General features: G+C 37.0%; 1 pseudogene; it reads right to left on the bottom strand.

The window, feature by feature from the left end:
- LOC123940776 overlaps positions 1-17348 on the bottom strand; it is a 159784-nt pseudogene that overhangs the window by 119137 nt on the left and 23299 nt on the right.

Genomic DNA, 17348 nt, shown 5'->3' with positions numbered 1-17348 from the left:
AATACAATGTCCTACTTTAGATATCTAGAACTTACCTATCTTATAACTGAAATTTTGTACCCTTTGACCAACATCTCTTCATTTTCCCCAATTTCTATAGTTTTTCCCATGGTGCTTGGCTGCAGTAGATCATTATCCTCTAAAAGTTTTTTGTCTTGCTGTATTGTCCTTGGCTGGTCCTATGTCTAGTGATAGTAGGTTTTAGTTGGATATTTTTGGTTTGTACCCAGTGGTATTTCTGGACTGCTGCTTCTCTAGCATCTGGTCTGGGATATACGAGACCAAAAGGAAACCTAGTTAATTCACTGCCATGTCACTTCTTAGGTCCCCAGCTGGTCTGCCTTTCTCTCTCCTCCTTTTACAGTCTTCTTATGTTTATTTTATATATAATCTCCAGAGTTTTAGTATTTCTTAACAGGCACACCAGGGAGAAATGTACCTACCCCATATCAGATGAGGTATTTACACAGAAATCAGTTGCATTTCTGTACACCAACAACAAGACAGAAGAAAGAGAAATTAAGGAGTCAATCCCATTTACAATTGCACCCAAAACTGTAAGATACCTAGGAATAAACCTAACCAAAGAGGCTAAGAATCTATACGCAAAAAATTATAAAGTACTCATGAAAGAAATTGAGGAAGACACAAAGAAATGGAAAAATGTTCCATGCTCCTGGATTGGAAGAATAAATATTGTGAAAATGTCTATGCTACCTAAAGCAATCTACATATTTAATGCAATCCCTATCAAAATACCATCCATTTTTTTCAAAGAAATGGAACAAGTAATCCTGAAATTTATATGGAACCAGAAAAGACCTCTAATAGCCAAAGGAATATTGAAAAAGAAAGCCAAAGTTGGTGGCATCCCAATTCCGGACTTCAAGCTCTATTACAAAGCTGTCATCATCAAGACAGCATGGTACTGGCACAAAAACAGACACATAGATCAGTGGAACAGAATAGAGAGCCCAGAAATCGACCCTCAACTCTATGGTCAACTAATCTTCGACAAAGCAGGAAAGAATGTCCAATGGAAAAAAGACAGCCTCTTCAATAAATGGTGCTGGGAAAATTGGACAGCCACATGCAGAAAAATGAAATTGGACCACTTCCTTACATCACACACGAAAATAGACTCAAAATGGATGAAGGACCTCAATGTGAGAAAGGAATCCATCCAAATCCTTGAGGAGAACACAGGCAGCAACCTCTTTGACCTCAGCCGCAGCAACATCTTCCTAGGAACATCTCCAAAGGCAAGGGAAGCAAGGGCAAAAATGAACTATTGGGATTTCATCAAGATCAAAAGCTTTTTTAAAAAAATTTTATTTATTTATTTGACAGACAGAGATCACAAGTAGGCAGAGAGGCAGGGAGAGAGAGAGGAGGAAACAGACTCCCTGCCGAGCAGAGAGCCCAATGCGGAGCTCAATTCCAGGACCCTGGCTGGGATCATGACCTGAGCTGAAGGCAGAGGCTTTAACCCACTGAGCCACCGAGGCGCCCCCCTTTACGGACTTTTAATCCTATATTTTTCATTGAAACTGATAATGAAATTGGGACACTTTACTCATAGAATTGTATAAAAACATGAACACAGATTTTTTTCTTAGACAATAATGTTAGTTCTGAATTTCATGTATTACATATTTCTGTGTGAAGCTTATGGTATGCTAAATAAAACTGTTGGGGAGTATGGGAAATAAAATGTTTGGAGGGATGGGGCTATTGAACCACGGTGTGGTCCCTTGACAAACAGCACTAACATCAGTTGGACATGTGTTAAAAATATAAATATACACACCACCTAAGACCTACAGATTAAAGAGATCTGAGAGTGGGTCCCATCAAGCTATTTTTAAACAAGCCCTCAGGTGATTTTTATTTGAGCTAAAGTTTGAGAACCACTGAGCTAAGGGAGTACCTGAGGACTCCTGCAGTTTAGTATGGCCTGCTGGTGGGAGGATTCTCCAGAGCCCCACATTAGTATGCTGTGCTGTACATGTATGGCCTTGTCCTGAGGCTTCTTCTTCAGTCTTTTCTTCTTCTTCCTTAATTCTGTGGGTAAGTAAGGGAAAAGAAAGTAGGCATACTTAATGTTGAAGTTACAAGTTGGCTGTATAGTCTTGGAGTGGATAAGAACTCAAATCTTCTACTTATTTCCACATGAGAAATATTAATATAGTCAGAGGCTGCCTCATATTCTGTCTCAGAAAAAGAGAAATGTTTAAGGTTCCTTGTGTAAAATTGCTTAAAATTCTACGACTAAAATTATTTTAAAGAAACTGGCATTTCCCCAAAGGAAAAAGCAACCCATAAAAAGCTGTCTTTTCCTTAGTAATAAATGAGGAATAAATGGAAAACTAATAGACTCTCAGTCTCTGTGTGAGGAAGATCCAAGATACACGAAGAGGTCATAATGAGAGGAGATGCTGGTGGGGACTTACGGAGGAGTTCGTCAAAACAAACTTGGGTCCCTGCAAGTTTGGGACTTGTGGTAAGTAGGGCAATTGTATTGTAATACCATGGGCACCCATCTATAAATGGCTGATTGTAATACCATGGGCACCATTATAAATGGCTGATTCTGATTGAGCTGGTTGTTGCCATCCATTATTACTAATGACACTTATGGAAATTAGCAATAATCCTGTAAGTTTGTAGTCAGAGGAGTATGTAGCTCTTAAATGAGATAGTTTTCTCAGTGTTAATGCAAAATACAGACAACGCATAGTAAGGGACATTCTTTAACTCAGTTGAGCATTATCTTTATTATTATTATTATTATCTCTTAAGAATATCACAGTTCCAGGTGTCTTTCAACATTGCAGTTCATCATCATCTACCTTAAGGATTCTGTAATGTTTAAAATCTCTTGGCCCTCAGGGGCAGGTAGAATCACATCTCACTTGCTCCCCTAAAAGGCACAAAATCAAATTACACCAAAAGGCTCCTTAGAGTACAGCTCTTTGCCAATTACTTGAATTATTTTCAGCCACTTTGGCACATTTCCCCTCCAGACGAAATGGAAATCTTTTAGTCTGCACCAGTGAAGGATTTCATATTTCTTAGTGCTTCCACATATACAGTATAATGAGAATAAAAGCTTCTCTGCCTCACAGATCTTTCCTACGGTGCCATAATGCAGGGAAAATAACATCCATTTCTAACACATGAAGCCTACATATTTTCTAAAGAAGAAGAGAAAGACATTAACATTACACAAGAAAACTATTTGCTCTTTGCTTTAAATTTCCAAATTTGAGCACACCGGAGATTTCAGACTTCAAAACTACATACATCTGTGCTGAGATATGGACCCTCTAAGGTGCTTCATTATTGGCACTGAAAGCTGGTTTCATGAAACACCTGCTCTGAGTAAGCAATGTGATCAGAGAGTGTCAGCAGGGCAGACAGATTTTAAATGGAAGATTGTTACTTACCCAAAAGCCATTTGGAAACTAAAAACAGCAATATCAGCAAACCAGTAACAATAACTTAAATATCCCCAAGTACATTATTAACACTTCCAGTCCTCTAAAGATCAGACGGCTTCTTCTAAAAGTTTTTGTGTCTCAAGACAACAAATCTTTTCCCGCAATTTATCATTTTATAAAAATATTATTTTTCACTGACAGTCTTACTTATCTTTTATTATTCCCAGTTGCCTCTTTATTTTTCCTTCTGATTTGTTATTTCTTCTCCACCAGTGCCAACAACAGTGCGCACGGAAATCACTCTCTATTGCTCAGTATTCTTCCCTGTTCTCAATAGCACAGCCCTTAGGATTGAATCCCTTGCCTAGAGCATTAAGAACTGGGGAAAAAAATCACTACTCATTGCTTTGCTTGCAGTTCTCATTTGGACTAGTGCTTGCAGAAATTGAACTGAACTTTCTTCACTGTTACTGCATCTGTAAGGTAATTGCCTAAACTTGTTGAGCCAATCGGAATTGCTGTTCTTGAGTTTTGCAAACGTGAAGAATCCGATGAAGCAATTTGTAAGCCATATGTGGTACATCCCTCTTTCCCCACTCAAAGTCATATTGCTCTCTATAGGATTTTGTATGACCCTTATGAAACATTACACTTCAGAATTCTATTTTAAAAGCTCCAAACATTAGTGTTTTAAAAAAAATCATTCTTATATATGGTATCATTTTTGTTGCACAATTCTTATGTTAAATGAAAGGAGCTTGAAACTCTTCAGCACTCTAATATTTTTGGATAACTCAAAGAAATAACATTTAATAAGAAAGATCAGACACACACATACACACACACAAACAAAACATAACCCTATAAAATAAAAGGAGGTGTAATATGTCACATGCTTGTGGCACATTTTTTTGCTACTACAAAATTTGTGTTCAATGTAGAGACATTCCAAAATACCTCATTACTGCTGCTTCCTGAGTTAGAAAAAGGAAATGTTCATATATATATAGAGAGAGAGATAGAGAAAGACAAAGTGAGAACTTCGTGTCTTCAGAAACTCAGAGAATTTAGAGCTCTGTATATTCTTTAGCTTAGAGGCATAGTAAATAAACAAATTATGTATTTCCTTGATCACAATCTTATGCCTGTTTGCAAAATTTGAAGTACATCTCTTCATAAGGCAAGGTATTGTTTCTGACCCAATTGAATTCTTACTGAATGCCTAAGGAACTGAATTATCCTTTCATATTTGATGTCATGCAGGTCATTGTCTCCTCAGAGAATTACTGAAAACCAGGCCAATTTTTTAAAAATTTTAAAACTTTATCTCTCTTGTAGATAAGTCACTGGAAAGATAAAATAGTCACTTAAAAGTAACTATAATTTTGCAGATCTTATTACATGTATTTACTCTGCTGTCTGATTCCTTTTTTTTTTTTTTTTTTTTTTTTAGGCCCTGCTATTCACAAATTCTTGATTAATGTACTGACTTGGCCTGGAAAAACACTATAGTGAGACTGGAGGCAAATGTCTAAGAAATTTCAGTTGGCTTAAGACAGTGTAGGGGCACCTTGGTGGCTCAGATGGTTAAGCAACTGCCTTCAACTCAGGTCGTGATCCCAGCATCCTGGGATCTAGCCCCGAGTCCTGCTTTTAACTCAACAGGGAGCCTACTTCTCCATCTTCCTCTGCCTGCTACTCCGCTTGCTTGTGCTCTCTCTGTCTCTGTCAAATAAGTAAATTTAATTTAATCTAAAAAGTGCAAATGATTACATTTGCAAAACAAGACAGGGTATGTTGTTATGCAAAGGCTATACATTTATAAATCATGTGAACCTTGAGAGTTCACAAGAATCGAAGTGGGATGGAGAATGGACAGAGCTTATTGCATCTATCTATCCACAAGGAGCAACTGAACCATTTCAGTGCAGTATGGCAGTTATAATGATTAATAAAAATTATAAATGGTTGTGGAATACTATACTCATGTGGATATGCTACATGAGTATAGTATCAGTAATAACTTATAGAACCATATTTGTGAGTCATCAGAATAGAGTTAAAACTGGGATTTCGGGGCACCTGGGTGGCTCAGTTGGTTAAGCCGCTGCCTTCAGCTCAGGTCATGATTCCAGGGTCCTGGGATGGAGTCCCACATCGGGCTCTCTGCTCAGCAGGAAGCCTGCTTCTGTGCCCCCCCCTCGTCCCCCCTGCCTCTCTGACTACTTGTAATCTGTCTGTCAAATAAATAAATAAAATCTTAAAAACAAAAAAAACACCAAAAACAAACAAACAAACAAAAAAACCTGGGATTTCAACAGGAGCCATGCACTTGAAGGAGGCTATAATGGTTGTGTGGAAAATGGGAGCGGGGGAAGAACAACGGAAGTTCATTACCTTAGATTAATCACTATAATCATTAATACCTTCTTTGTAAAGGCATTATTCTAGGTGCTGAGAGGTTTCACACAATATAAGATAATACAGCCTTTATTTTCAATAAAATTGTACTATGATGAACATCAAACAGTAACAAAATTGTATTCAATTTATTGGCCATTTATTAATGAACAAAATGCATGCATATGTGTACAGATATTAAACATGGATAATGAAAATATGTGGATGTCTGTAGGCAGATATGTTATGAAGCAGGTGCCATCAGGTTGTTGAACCAAGTTTAAGAAGTCAGTGAAGGTTTCCATAAGAGATAAAAATTGTTTCCAAATATGATGGACAGAATAGGGGCTATTTTGAGGAGATGAAACATTTTGAGAAAAATCTTAAAAGTATTTAACAGAGAAAATTGGACAAGTAGAAAACTGACACAACAGCTGGAAATTCATATAAGAATTGAGTTGTTTTAGGAAGGGCAGAAGAATTGGATAGATGTTTTGAAAATCTGGCAAGGAATTCTGATGTCAAAATTCAGGAAATTAAAAGTTTTCCAGAGATTTGAGGAAAAAAGAATGCAAACTTGTTTACAGAGGATAAAGCTGTCCATCGGAATGCCCTGAATATGAGGGGACAAAGCAGAAAAGTAATTAAGAATTAAAAAAAAAAAAAGTGATATAGATTTCTTCTACAAGATGACTTCATTTATAACTGGAAGATTCTCAGTTCTGGATAACTAAAGGATTTTAACACTAATTAGATTGTTGCAGTGACAAGATCTTATTTTTTCACATAAACATACTTTTTCCTCCATTGACTACAAAAATATTTTCCTTTCACTTTATCACAGTAGCTCATTTTGATTATGCTCAGACCTCAGTGCATCACCTACACCTACCCAGCTAATCTGAGTAATTAAAGAAAAATGATGCATGATGCATTTGTAGTTAAGTGAAATGAGTATAAATCTCACATAACAGCTGGATTCCTATACTTGGCAACATGGCACAGTTTGAGAAAAGCAATCATCTTCCTTTCCTGTTGGCAAAACACTTCACTGATCTCTCCAATTTGAGGCCTCTTCAGGATTTAGTGTCTTCTCACTTTGCAACGCACAGAACGCGACTTCCAGATGGACAGCCTTGTCATATGCTATTTTTATGCTACACTTTAGAATTTTAAAGTGGGAGCAGTTATTCACTAAACATGAAATGTATCACTTATTGTATACATTTTCAAATCAGCATGCTCAACCAGCTGCTGATGAGCTTAATACACTCGGATGAAAGAAAGCTTGGGTAAGTCAAATAGTCAGCACACGTTTAAGTTCTTACATTATGTGGTGCTGATGGAGATACAGGACAACTCAAAAGGGCATAAATTCCTGCCCTTGAGAGGTTTCTAATCTAGCGTGGAGATGAAAAGAAATCATATATACTTGACAAGCATTTCAAGGCAGGATGTATCCTTTCCATAATACATTAATGTATTATGCATATCCAAGTGCAGAAGAAAGAGAGAGAAGGAGAGAGAAACAGGGAGAGAAAGTTGGAGAGAGTTAGTGAGGCAGAAGGCCTCCAGAAGCAGAAGAGTTTTAACTGAGTCTTGAAGGAGATTGTATATCTAAATTTTAATAGGAAAACTTTTGTTTATAGTATGAAAAGGGGTTAACAGAAAAAATGGAAATATTATTTAGAGCAGCTACATAATTGATTTGGCTGTAGTATAAAAACGATATATAAAGAACTGAGGGATGACATTAGAGAAATGGACTGAGGATTAGGCGTTTCAAATTGATACAGAAAGACAATAGGGAAACACTGGAGATGACAGAAGGCATGAAAATGGTCTGGAAAGACCGGTTTAGTAACTACAGAAATATGGGCATATATGATATTAATTGTGCGGTCAATACATCACATGATCAGCAGACTAATTCAAATATTAAAGGAATAAGAGCCCGATCTGTAGAAATGGATAGAATCTGATAACCTTTCCATCAAATTTGAATTCTCTGTATGAATTATCCTTTTATAAATAAGTTCAGTATTTTAGTACCCTTTCAGAGGAGCGCCTTAGGAAGTCAAGTCAATAAGAGATATCACTACATATTTAAGCAGGACTATGGAGTGTAACAATGCTTGCTGAGTTATGTGGGGTTAAAAGAAATGCCAAATTTTAGGAAGCATCTCAATTAAAATAAAGTCTTTCTCTCTTTATTCTTTTCCATGTACATGGAACTCTGAATAATAATCAAATGGTGTTAACTTATAAATCAAGTTATTGTCCACACCTTGGGCAATAAATAATTTTTTTTTTTTCTGGAGACTAGTTTAAACCGAGTTTGAGAAATACATCATCTTTCAGCTAAAGATGGTGCTTGATGGTTCTCAAGCATTCTCTGTTTCATATAAGTGAGGAGTATAATAAACCACCAATACTCAGCTGGTTGAAGATGTGATTCTATGAGTCTAGGGGTGGACAGTGAGTGGTAGTTAGGGTTGTATCACTTCAGAAAGTTTTGCAAGTATTTTTTTTTAAGACTATTTATTTATTTATTTGACAGACAGAGATCACAAGTAGGCAGAGAGACAGGGAGAGAGAGAGAGAGAGAGACAGAGAGAGAAGCAGGCTCCCTGCTGAGCAGAGGGCCCAATGCAGGGCTCAATCCCAGGACCCTGAGCTGAAAGCAGAGGCTTTAACCCACTGAGCCACCCAGGTGCCCCAAAGTTTTGCAAGTATTAATTTGGAATCCTGACTTACCCCTAAAACCATAATCATGAAAATCACTGACTTTGGAGTTCTTGAGGGGAGGTGGTGAGAGTGAGAGTTTCATAATAACTTAATTGTGTGCAAATATATGAAGGTCAACCAAATGAGAAAAAACTAAGGCTATTTATTCTGAGCTTGCTCACAACAAGGAAGTTAACCATTACCGCTTGTGTTTTGGCATAGACTCAAAGGCAGGATAGGGACTGGAAAAGCTTCGTAAATGGAAAAAGGGAAGGCTTCAGGTGTGCCCTGATTTGGAGGCTGTTGGCATGAGGAAGCTGTAGACAGGCTAATTAGAAGTAGATTGTCCTATCTGATTGGTTAGGGATAAATATTTAATTTTCTCTGGTTGGTGCTACGTTGGAAGTGGGAACAAAAGGTAGGTAAGCCCAGTTATTAATCAAGTCCTGGCCATATTGGGCTGACTGTTACAGAAGTTACTAGTTAGCTTCCTGGATTATCACTTGATAGCAATCTGACTTCCTGCAAGTCTGACCTATAACAGGCTGGATTCCTGGGCTGTTTGTTGTAGATAAGGGAGTTGGTTTCCTGGGCATGTTGCTGCAGGTTGTGGGTCAGAGTTCTATTTTTGTATGTGGTCTGGCCATGGTCCATTTGTATATTCAATTTTTCAGTTGTTATTGACATTTTCTGCCTAGAGATCTATCCTATCACTTCATAATGCTTATTGTCTCTTATCCCTTAGTGCATATGCAAATGTGAACAGTGAAATGTGCACAGATAGCTAGATGGTTTTCTCTTAATGTTTGCATTTAAAATTGTGCCACTTTATGTTGTTTAGTGAGAGTGTCTGTGGTTTTTCTAAAATTTGTTAATTTAAAAATCCTTTGGCTTTTATATGCATATCAAGAAATCAAGTTGCCATTCATTAGAGAAGTCTAAATCAGTTTTGATAACAAACCCAGTCTTTCTAAAATTTACTACTCTGCTTCATCCCATTTCATAACTGAAGAGTGGATTGTAATAGTTGATACCCATCCTAATCACTTGGCAGATTGGCTGCCTTACTTTCTGTGGTTCTGTGCATTACTGCCTTGCCCTCTGCTTGTAAAACCTTCCCTCCTTCATTTCTACCTATTTCACAGCATGAAGATTGCTTACAGCCATCTCATTTTCTGAATCAAAGAGAAGAAAGCAATTGTTACTAATTTTGACTACATTTATGTGGACAATGAAATAGAGTATTTGAAATCAGGATTGCTTTAAAAAATAAGGCTGTGTGGTATACCATTTTTGATGCTTTTGGTTGCAAGTAACAGAGGACAGTGTCCAAAGCTGCTTATGCAATAAGAGGATTTATTTTCTAAGATAAGAAATCCAAAGGTACAATTTTAGATTTGGTAAGCTCAGTGGGTCGATACATCCCCAGTGTGCCATCTCTCCATCTACGTCTTGTCATCCTTGGCGTGTTGACTCTCGTCCTCAGCCTATTCCCCTCATGAACTAAGTTGCTGCAACAACCTTGTATTAGTTTCCTAGGACTCAGTGGGTTAAATAAGAGAAACGTGTTTTCTCATAGTTTTAGAGGCTAGAAATCTGAAATCAAGGCCATTACAGGGTTGGTTCCTTCTGAGGGATGCGAGGGAGAATCTGTTCCATGCTTCTGTCTTAATTTCTGGCGATTTTCTTGCAGTCTTTGGTGTTTCTTAGATTGTAGATGCCAATGTACATCTTAGATTGTAGATTACCAATGTACATCTTAGACTCTTAGATTGTAGATGTCAATGTCTGCATTAATCATTACCTGGCATTTTCCTTGTGTCTCTGTTTTCACATGGCCATCTTCTTATAAAGACAACAGTCATTGGATTGGGGGCCCACCCCCCTTCAGAATGGCCTCATCTTACATAATTATATCTGCAGTGACCCTACTTCCAAATAAGGTTCTATTCTGAGACATGATAGGACTTCAACATATATTTTTGGGGAAACACAGTTTATAACAAAGTTATAAACTTTGTTATATCTTGCATCCTATCTTTGTATGACAGTGTTCCAAGGCTGAAAGAACACATGCTTCTTCCTTATTTCTGAAGAATATACTTCCCCATGTGTCCCCATGACACACACAATAGACTTCCCCAAGCATCACAAGAAGAGTGATAAAGAAAAGTATCACCTGTTTCTGTTTAAACCACTCACAGTGAGGGAAATGGAATTACCACAATTGGCTTAAACTAAGAATTGGCAAACTTTTTCTTGTAAAGAATTAGATAGGAAATATTTTAGGCTTTGTGGGACATATAATTTCTATCACAACTACTCATTGTAGCTCCAAAGTATTCATAGACAGTAATGAATGGGCATGGCTGTGTCTCAATAAAACTTCCAATTTTTTTTAATAGTGTTTGAATTTTATTCGTCAGTCATCATTTGCCAACTCTGGCTTATACTCATATAAATACACTATCCAGAACCAAGTGACTAATCCTCACTTCCTGGGAGATCTTATTTTATTTTATTATTTTATTTTTTAAAGATTTTTATTTATTTATTTGACAGAGAGATACAGAGAGAGCACAAGTAGACAGAGCAGCAGGCAGAGGGAGAGGGAGAAGCAGTCACTTCACCAAGCAGGGAGCCTGATGCCGGGCTCGATCCCAGGACCTGAGATCATGACCCGAGCTGAAGGCAGATGCTCAACCAACTGAGCTACCCAGGTGCCCTTCCTGGGAAATTTAAACCTGAAACTTTTTTGTTTCGTTTTGTTTTATTTTTTAAAAAAGTTTGATATTTGTTGGAGGGGAATATATAGTCAGTATAAGCACAGCACTCTGCTTATTAATCTTGAGTTGCTTGCAGTACAGCTTGTCATAACTACTTACTTGGACATGCTGCCTTGCAAGACAGATTTTGTGGGTAAGAGCATAGCATGGGAATTTGGATGCCTGGATTCAAATCCTTGTTTTGCAACTAGCCATATGCATAACCTTTATAAGTTACTAAGACTTCTGCCTCAAATTCTCATCAGTAAAATGATGTTGATAATAATAGTACATACCTTATATCCAATATCTCATAGGGTTTTTGTGTGGATTAAAATAATAACTCAGGAATGACCAATTTCTTCAGCCATTGCTAGTGGTTGTATTTGGAGTATATGATCTGTTTCTACATTGTAGAGGAATAAGAAGAATTTGAGGTTAAGAACTTTATACAAACTTGCTTTTCCCAACTGTATCCAATCTTAGACTACCAGAGTTTAACATTCCCGTTAGGACTAATGAATTAATTCATATCACTACATATATGAATGAGTAATAGATATAAGGATTAGCTACCATATAAGAAGTGATGAGACGCCCAAGTTCAATTAATGATACTCATGGTCACAGCTGGAGACAAACAGACCATAGTACGATGGATTCAGCCTATAGATTTAGATAATATTGGCTTCTATAATCCATACAGATCACGTTAGGATGGATAGAGCAGTAGTGATCCATATTGATGGTGACATCTGGTGGAGGTGACTGATGGGGTTTGTGCCTGCTCTGCTTTGGTTGGTTTTTATTGTTCATATATAGAGGCAATTTAACTGATGTATAAGCATCATGTATGTGCATAAAATGTAAGCCTTACCCCCTCAGTGATACTTGAACCATGCTTACTAGGTTTGTAGCACTATTGTTTACTCAGGGAGAGAGAAGTTCATAGAATGACAAACTTGTCTTATTTATTTTCTTCCCTTTAGGACTCATGATAGTGATGCCTTTTTACAGAATATGAATTGAGCTACTACTTATTTCTATTCTTCAAGATATCATTAATATCTGCTAGGTATGACATGATTGAATAAACCCTCCTACTGTTCTCTTCATATTCCATATTTATTTTCATTCTGATCAAAGTCAGGCTCAACTTTCCCTGCTGGTTTTTTTTTTTTTTTAAGATTTTGTTTATTTATTTGACAGAGAGAGATCACAAGTAAACAGAGAGGCAGGCAGAGAGAGAGAGAGGGAAGCAGGCTCCCTGCTGAGCAGAGAGCCCAATGCGGGACTCGATCCCAGGACCCTGAGATCATGACCTGAGCCGAAGGCAGTGGCTTAACCCATTGAGCCACCCAGGTGCCCCACTTTCCCTGCTGTTGATTTCAGAATTTTGGAAAGGGAAGAGATCTTTGCCATCACATCAAGACCAATGGACTCTGCAGAAAAGGAGCTGACCAAAGTTGTATTGCCATTAATATCAGATATTTAATGTTCTTTATTCTATAGAATTTATATTATGGAAAAATTCGAAGTGTATATAAATATAAGAGAATGGTATAATGAACTGCCTATGTATCCATAACCTAGGTTCCACAATTTTCAATCCTTGCCTTATTTCACTTCTGCTAAACTTAGGCTGATCATGTTTCCTAGCTTAAATCAATAAATGACTGCTAATTATCTTAACTTTCCACCACTCCCTCAAAAGTGTTCCAATTTGCACAATGAATTATATGGTCATCCTATCTACCTTATTAATTGCCCCCCCCCAACTCCCTCCTGCTGGGTTATTTTGAAACAAATCCCAGGCCTCCTACCATCTCATCTTTACGTATTTTTACATGAGTTCTTTCTTAATAAGAATTCTTAGCTGGCCATACATCTATTTCCTCAAAAGCCGTATTAAAAATTTGATCAATAATAAAATATTTTAAAATACAAAATGCTTAGATCCATGCTAGATAATCTCCTTCACTTCTTCTTTTTTATTTTTTAGCTGTGTTTTAATGCTCAGATGGACCATTTTGACTAAATTGACTGATCAATGTCAACCTGCATGACTCATAATTTGACTTTAGGGACTGCTTAGTTAATGGTTTGGCCAAATTCACTGGTAGCTTTGGCACCTGTGGGTGTACTTCAGTTGCTGAATGTCTGATATATGGGAAGTTGTTTAGGACTTTGGTAAGACAAAATAAACTAGGTGAGATAAATATTCCTTCTGTACGACTACTTACAAAATTAAATACATTAAAAAAACTTGCAGTTTTTGACACCTTTCAAAAAACTCTAGTAATTGCCATTTTCTCTATCACTGTATAAAATGTCTACTGAGAAGACCTGCATAGCAATAAAATCAAAACACGTGTGAGGTTTTTATTGGCTGGTTTGAGGTTTCCTATAATGTGTTATTTTGGCATTAGAGGATGGATTTGTTTATATGTGGCACAGTATTTTATGTAATATAGTGACTTAAATATGCCAATTGTTACCTTTCTTTTTCATTTTCTTAAGTTTTAAGATAGATATAACAATAGCAAAATTGGAACAGAAGGACCAACATGAAGAACTCTCAATAATTACTTTTAGCTAAAGCAGACAGTACCTTTTTTTTCTCCACTATATTAAATTCAAAACTTTCTCTGCTCTTAGAATTTGCTTCCTAAGATTTCAGGTTGGGCCATTGCAAAGACTACAACCACTTGGGAATATTCCATTCAATACAAACCAGTAAGGTCCAAGTAAATTTCCAGCTGAGACATTTTGAGCAAAGTATACGTCAGGTTTTGTGTGTAGTAACTAAAGTCCCAAGTCCTTTTGACAAGTTCTGAAGCTTTTAGTTCATTTAGAAAGGACTAAATGAAGACAACCAGTTTGTGCGTGTGTGTGTGTGTGTGTGTTTGTGTGTGTGTGTGGTATGTTGTGTTTACTATTGCTATATGGAGAAAACTTGTCTTTACATTTCTCTCTATAACAGGGTATACATAAAAGATTAAAAAGTCATGAATCAAGAGAGTAGTGGTCAGTCTTAAGTTTTTTATATTAAAACCCAGGATTCCTATTCATTTTCTGTCACTAAAACATAACCCATGTAATTTAAGCATGAGCATCATTGGTCTTAGAATTGAAGATACTGGAATTGGTATCCAGTCTTGATCCACTTCCTGATTAGTTTCTCTCTCTCTCTCTCTCTATTTTATTTTTTAAGGTTCTTGGTTTCTCTTGAGGTCTCTGCCTTTGGGGCATAGCAGCTACAAAAGTCTGTGTTAGAAGTTACAACGCAATTCACTTTGCTTGGCTCTGTGTTTATGACATGATTGGTATCTGTGAGCAGGTAGGGAATTGGAAAAATGTTCCATCTCACTCTGAATGTGGCATGGTCTGATTACAGCACAGACTACGAGGCAGATTTCTTTGTTCTGATCCCAAGAACATCCTATTGCTCTTGTAGTGACACCAGGAATAGTTCTGTCTTTTTAACCTTTTCCAAAGATCAGATTATTCTGAGTTCTGGGCCTTGACGATAACTCTGGTGTGTTATCAGTTGTCAAGGCATGCTCTCTACAACCTTAATACATCCGGACAATCACTATACTGAATGACTCTCTGCCTTAACCTCTAAGAAACTTCCCATCCTTGCCAAATATTGCAAAAATTTGCAAGTTCATATGCAACTAATGAACAGAGGTTAACCCCAAAGCTTTTAGCTTAATTGTGCATGCAGTCAAGGTAGAAGAGTCATAATCCTGCATCTTCCAACTGCAGTGACTTCTATTTTCTTACAGTTGAGCCTCAAACCTTTCTAGGCTGGCATGCATAAATAAAAAGATAAGGGAATTGAACTCGTGTCCTGAAAATGGAACTCTAAATACTTAGAAAAGAACCTTCTTCAAGAGTGGGCGGAAATCTGTTCATCTTCCACAAGCCTCAAGAACAAGGCAAAGGTCTACTAACTATAAAAAGATGGAGATAAGAACAGCTGGAAAAAGCTTAAATAGCACTTTTTTTCTCATTTACATCCTCTTCATGGTTCTGATTTCCCTCTAAGGAAACATTTCAGAAAGCAAATGAAGAAATGTACCTGGGAATTCATAATGTGCTGAAAGAAATACAGAATGAAGATATTTTGAAAGTGAGGAAAAATCTTTGTAGATGTCACTTTGTTTTTTTTTTTTTCTTTTGTTGAATATTTTATTTTATTTTTTTTCCCTTTTTATTAATTTTTTCAGCGTAACAGTATTCATTCTTTTTGCACAACACCCAGTGCTCCATGCAAAACGTGCCCTCCCCATCACCCACCACCTGTTCCCCCAACCTCCCACCCCTGACCCTTCAAAACCCTCAGGTTGTTTTTCAGAGTCCATAGTCTCTTATGGTTCGCCTCCCCTCCCCAATGTCCATAGCCCGCTCCCCCTCTCCCAATCCCACCTCCCCCCAGCAACCCCCAGTTTGTTTTGTGAGATAAAGAGTCATTTATGGTTTGTCTCCCTCCCAATCCCATCTTGTTTTTGAATGGTCACCCAGACTTAACTGATATTCTGTAGATAGGTCTAATGGAAATTTTGGAAGGGATTTTAAAATATCTGAACATTTGTTTTGGCAATGTCAGAATGTCTTTTGAACTGGAAATACCTTTGTTAGTTTCAGAGGATCAGACAGAGTTTTATATGCAAAATGACTTTCTAGAGAAACAAGCATTTCATTAGGCAGCTGCCTGGAAATGTTAAGAGATGCTAATTGCTTGGCAGACTTAGATGAGCAGGGAGCACAGAGGGACGCTCTTGTTACCCCAATTCATGGAAAGCAGAAAGTGACACCAAACTGAATCTAGGAAATGTATTTTCTGCTTGGGATACTACTTTCTTGTTGCTTTAAACAAGTTTTATGTATTTTTTTTTTTTCTAGCAAGACTTTAGGTAAAATTCAAGACACACTATGACAACTTTATTTTTCAAGTTATAGAGAATCTCAAACAAAGTACTTGTTCTTAAAGGACTAGAGGTCTCTCCCAAGAAGTTAGCATTCTTTCAAGGAAAAAATATCCTCAAGTATATCATTATTCAAATAGTAAACAAATAATATCACACTTAGAGGCAGGTTTAATTATGAGTCACTATGAGTCCCAAAAAACAAGTGACATAAGTATCTATTTTCATGTTATACTGAAGAACTGTTAGTACGTCGTTACTGAAAACAAACAAAAATCTTCATTTATTGAATATTTCCACCTTAAACATCCATAGTTTTACTTAAGACATTGCACCTCCCTCCCCACTGTTCTTCAAAAATAAAACAGCCTTCCAAACATAAGTCTTATAATTAAATATGTTTAAAAAAATTCAGGAGTATTATAAATAATTTCAAGAGTTATTTAGGTCTTAAAACACAGAATTTTTAACAATTACTTATGCCTTGTAATGACGTCAAAGCACATTTATTGAGTGCTTGTTTGATGTCAGGAACTGTCTTAGTGTTTAACGGATATTAACTAACTTAATTCTGGTTTTATATCAACTAATTAATCCCTACAACAATTGTATCAGGAAGCTATTAGCACTATTATTGTCCTCGTTTAATAAAGAAGGCAATAGGCACACAGAATTCAAGTAACTCACCCACAGCCATTCAGTCAGGAAGTGGTGGAACAAGAATTGAACCCCCTTTAGTCTGGATCCAGCCCCTATATTGTAAACAACACCACCAGCTGTTGTCAAACTTCAGTTTACATTGGAATCTTTGAAAGTTTGTTAAAATGCAGATTGCTAGGCCCCAGTCCCAAAGTTATTGATTTACTAGGACTGGATTAGGGCCAGAAAATTTGCATATTAACCAGTTCCCAGGTAATGTTGATGCTTTTCTTTTGGGGTCTCCTCTTTGAGAACCCATATGCCATTCTATTGTATTTAATTAACTTAGAATCATCCTTTCTTCTATTGGGCCAGACTGTTGTCTTTTTGAGAGCTGAGGATGTGTGTTATACTTGTCAGTTTTCCACAGCTGGTGTTTG

This window comes from Meles meles, chromosome 4, assembly GCF_922984935.1.
Source record: "Meles meles chromosome 4, mMelMel3.1 paternal haplotype, whole genome shotgun sequence".
NCBI classification, from domain to species: Eukaryota; Metazoa; Chordata; class Mammalia; order Carnivora; family Mustelidae; genus Meles; species Meles meles.
This window is presented reverse-complemented; position numbering and strand designations above follow the sequence as displayed.